Source organism: Limulus polyphemus, unplaced genomic scaffold (genome assembly GCF_000517525.1).
Source record: "Limulus polyphemus unplaced genomic scaffold, Limulus_polyphemus-2.1.2 Scaffold52, whole genome shotgun sequence".
Taxonomy (NCBI): domain Eukaryota; kingdom Metazoa; phylum Arthropoda; class Merostomata; order Xiphosura; family Limulidae; genus Limulus; species Limulus polyphemus.
The window spans coordinates 21,178-26,449 of NW_013665662.1; the positions used below are offsets into that span (position 1 = coordinate 21,178).

The 5,272-nt window shown below is 34.1% G+C and overlaps 1 protein-coding gene across 2 annotated transcripts in view; it reads left to right on the forward strand.

Annotated features, from left to right (window-relative positions):
- The window catches only part of LOC111086795 (annexin A13-like), a 56,972-nt gene that overhangs the window by 14,010 nt on the left and 37,690 nt on the right, over window positions 1-5,272 (forward strand). The gene's annotated exons all lie outside the window — the stretch shown is intronic.

Here is a 5,272-nt window from a genome sequence, read left to right on the forward strand (position 1 = left end):
GGATCCTCTCCTCCCCTTCACGGGTCGCCACACATAGCAAACACGTGGGTGAATGTTTATATCCCAGAGGAGGTAACTGAAAATACAGAACCTTCCCTGAGAGGTCCCCTCACCACGTACAGGAATCCACGTCGAGGCGAATAATGCTTGGAGACGGCTTGAATGGTAGTGGTAAGAAAACTTTAATATCAGTTTAACATAACAGCAAATATACAACGTTTCGACAAGGTTTTGTCATCATCGTTGTCAAAACGTTGTACATTTGCTGTTATGTTAAACCTGAATTAAAGTTTTTCTTCATTACCCATTCAAGTCGTCTCCAAGCATTATTAGTCTAGTTACTTGTTGATAGGCCGTATATATGGAAATCTGAATGCTGATTCTTTCCTATGCTTACTTTGTACTAACATTAAAGTTCTTACAATACTTGAAAGGGTTTGTATTATTCATATATAACACTAAATGGCATATACTCACATAGATCGGTTGCTCAAAATAAAGCACTATAAAGATAAGAGGAAGTTGCCATTATTATTGTTATTCCTTTTTCAATTTTGTAATAGATATAGATATATAGAGCAGGATTATCCTGGTTCTGGTTAGATATAGGAATCAGGTTTATCCTGGTTCTGGTTAGATATAGGAAGCAGGTTTATCCTGGTTCTGGTTGGATATGGGAAGCAGGATTATCTTGGTTTTGGTTAGATATGGGAAGCAGGATTGTCTTGGTTTTGGTTAGATATAGGAAGCAGGATTATCCTGGTTCTGGTTCATTCGTTCCTTTTTCTTACACTGAAGGATATTATTAGAAATATTGAAGTCTATTTTTACTAATGCAGTTTTTTATCTCGTTGTTTAAAAGCAATCAATATATTTGAGTACATGTAAAAGTGAATAACTATTATTTTGTTTCATTCAGGTTTCACTTCGAAGCTAAAATCGCACTCCTCTGTAGAGACCAAAGTACAATTTAACGACTCTTGTATGTGTGTGCTTAAGACGTGCAGTCGAAACGAGCGAAATTATAGCTTGAGAAGGTTAAAGAAATAAAAAAGAACACTGTAATAGTATAAGGAAACAGAATGTGCTCCACTCCCCCTACTGGGCAACCTGAACTAATCATATGCTGGATGATATGTTCGAGCATCCTGACATCTTTGGTAAAAATAAAATAAAAAAAATCGATATTTATGAAACATTATATATATATGTATATACATGAATCAAAAATTATTTTTTTCGGTAAATTGATGTTATATTTTATACAGATTAGATTGGCTTGAGATAATATATATATATAATTTATTATGAGTTGTAGAATATTCAAGCATTATTTTAAAAATGAAATGTCACGATATACTTTTATTCATTATCATTTTGTTATTTTGATTTTGTGACGTGTACATAATTAGTATCACGTGACATAATCACTTTCTATGTGTTAAAATGATTTCACAGAAATATTATATGAGAGATAAAAATGTTCCGTCAGGTGCTAACATAATCAATTCATTTGTTCTACGTAAACCGTTTCGAAGAAATATTGTAAAGTATTACAATGATGTACTATTTGATTGAATATTTCTACAAAATAAAATATATTTGCGTAACTTAGAAAACCATATCAGTGTTGTGACCACATGTGGTTTTTGAGAAAAAAAACTTTTGCAAAATATTGCACTCGTGATGATGGTGCAGTAAAACGTCGAAATATATTGAATGTATGAGACCGTTCGCAGTCTCACGGTATTTGAGTGTATGGGACTGTTCGCAGTCTCACGGTATTTTATGCTTATTGTTTGTTTGTTTTAGACCAAAGCCACATTGGGCTATCTGCCGTGTTCACCGCGGGAAATCGAACTCCAAATTGTAGCGTTGTAAGTCTGTAAACTTATTACTGCTCCATTGTGGACTTTTATGTTTATGTAATAAACTAGCAGAGTGCCCGGCGTTCTTGGATAATAATGGCTTTGTTTGATTAAATCAACCATATTGATTGTGATTTTTTTGCAAAATAAATCAGAATGATTTCTTTACCTAACTAAATATTTTGATTAAAATCAATAAAAATAACAATGTGCGAAAAAGATAAATATTTGCTAAAGATATTTTAATCAAAACAAAACTGGACGTATTGCTTCTGCTTCTTGCACGTGTTTTGTCCTGATTTCTGCTGTGTGGTCAAGTGTCGTTTGAAGTGTATTCTGGCTTTGTTATTTTCCCCCTTAATGATGAATTGATTTATTCTCTTCTCGTTGCAACATAACGTAAATAAAAATTTGCCGATACCAAACGTTTTTGTAAAGTCATCGTATAGCTGATTCTTGCGAGTACACCCAAGCAAAGCTAAAGATGTGGCTGAAGCAAGCCTATTTAATTGAGGGTGTGTGTGCGCATGTTCGAGAGAAGTCACCAGCCTTTCTCAGTTAAGAGGAGTTAGAGAGTAGTCATGTAAGTGTTGAAGAAAGAGAGAAGGAAGGAAATAGCGCAAATGAAGGCTCCACAAAATTTTTAAATCGTTTTAACACATAATTGATCATGGATAGAATGATTAGGAGAAGTCCTCACACAGAGAAGAAACGTAATTAAAAGCATTCTTGATAACACACTACCTAAAAAATCCGGCCTTTTCAATTGACACTTTGGCTTCAATTTGTGGCCTCAAAACGGCCTCTGAGGTTGTGATCACTAGCCCATGTTACTTCCCGCACAAAGTTGTATCTGTACCCCGAATTGGGAATTTGTAGCTTTAAAGATGTGGCCGGGTATACCCACAGAGAGAAAGAGAAATACATTCGCGCTTATATATATATATATTATTAAGAAACGTTTTTTTTGTGTGTGTTTTGAAACAGGGGACAGTCTCATTTTTAAATATCTATTGCTTATAATTAAACGTTGGTGTTTATCTTTAAATATATGTATTATTTATTAAACAACCCTATTATACAAGTAAAGTGAAATTAATAAATGCAAACCGAATAATAAATATTTAGCTTTTTTCTTTTACGTCAAAAGGAAAAACAAAATTCATTTCGTTTTTAAGTAATGTAGTAATGTAGTAAAATATTTTCTCGCTATATGAATATCCTCAATGCGCGGCAAGCAATAATGAAAATAAAGAATAAATTAATTAACATTTTCATAGCACAATTGAAGACGAAAAGGATTGTACATAATTCATAATAGTCTTGTAATCATCATTGTGTAACAAAAATATCTCCTAAGCTCAATTTTAATTTTTCAAAATCTACATGCATTGTATTATTGTGAACTATGTTTTAATATCTTAATTTAGATATTTGTGTTGTGAGCCAAAGATAGTTTTGGCATAAAGTAGTGCTTATGTGTGACACCTATAAGTTCTCTGAGTGTCTAAGGTCCCCCGGTGGTACAGCAGTAAGTCTACGGATTTAGAACACTAAAATCAGGGGTTGGATTCCTCTCGGTGGACACAGCAGATAGCCCGATGTGGCTTTGCTATAAGAAACACACACAGAGACCCTGAGTGTCTAAATTTGAGGAGACGTGCACAATACGTATTGAGTTGTCTTGAGACTTGTGGAAAATATTGTAATAATATAAAACACCAAAGAGCTGTGAGTTAGTTAGTGAGTATGTTCAGTGTTGTCGATTGATTACTGAGTTAGAAGGGGTGTTAGTCAGTCAGATTTGAGATATATGCTTAGTCGTACTTGTGAGTTAGGCCTATTACACAGTGAGCTTCTAGAAATTACCGTAGAAGCAATAAACACTTTTCCTTTTGTTAAATGGACAAGAATTTGCATTGCTTTTACCGAATAATAAAAAATGAACCCTCCTAACGATAAGAACCGTTACAATATTTGAGTCAGGAGTGTGATAATTCTGCTGAAAATAAAATATAATCAAGGACAGCTTCAAGATGATGACACATGCTAGAAGCGAGATTGATAATTTGCTGGAAATGATGAAACAATGGATAGTTGACTAAGAAGAAAAAGACAAGATATTAAAGGGATATCTAGAAGAAAGACAAAAAAAATGGAAGAAAGATACATAAAGTTAAAAGAAATATACTTTCATAGGCATGTCATGCTTCTTTTGAAACAAGTCCTAAAATGAATGGACAAAGTAGTGAACCACAAGCCTTTCATCTTATTACCCATTTGAAAGAACCACTGTTAAGAATATTTAGAGGTCTTCCAGTTTAGAGCCATAATAACTATAAAGTATTGGTGGCTGCCTTTTCAAACAAATTTGGAGTGTTACATTAGAAGGAAGCTTTAAATGTAAAAGAAGGAGGAAGGACGAGGTCTTAGCTGAACTTACAATAGATGTGGATATGCTTGCCCAATTATCTCATCTGGACAAGGACATGCAAATTAGGCTAAAGGAAGGTAAATGTACATCTTTAAAGGAGGCTTTCCAGTGGTAGTATAACTTGAAATAATTAAAGCTAAAAGCAACATCCAAAGGCTAGAGATCATCAAATAAAGTAGTGTGGAAATAAACACTCCCTCTGATGGAAGTCTAGAAGAAATCAAAGGTTTAATTAGACAACTTTATACTGAAAATGGAGCAAGTAAGCCACAACATAACAGAGTTTCAACTGTAACGTAAAATGACATAATGATAGAAACTGCTCCCGGCAGGTGACAGGAAAGGGAAAGTGCAATAAGTGTGGAAAAACAGAGACGTTTCATCCCAGACTATGGTGAATGAATTTTTGAACCAAGGAAACAATATTTTGATGATTAGAATACTCAATAGAAATAAGAAGTGTATTATTAAAACGAGCTAGTCTACGAGTCAATGGGTTTATGTTGACCGACACTAGTTCTACAGCTATCATTATTCGATCTGATTTACTTATGAAATGTGGGAAACTGCCTCTAGAGATGAACTAAAAACGGATTTATAGGCACAGTGAGTGTTAAAAAATTCCAGCATGAAAACTGGAAGTCACTCTTACTTCTCTACACAATATGATGCACGGATAATTGACAAGAAGAAACAATGCATATTGAGAATTGGCTTCATACAGAAACATGGATAGGAGATTAAACTAGCTTAGAAAGCTTCATGGTCAATGAAAATAAATCCCTGCGCGCTTTGCGACAATTACAACTAGAAGTTGGACTTCAAATAACAACAAAGAAGGGTAAATAGGGTGATGAAGAAAGCTGACCTAGATTGCAACAGAACAGAATCCACAAAAATATGTGGTCTAAACCAAGGTTCATCCTTCGTAATCTTCTTTGGGAAGATTGTTTGTTTGTTTGTTTGTTTG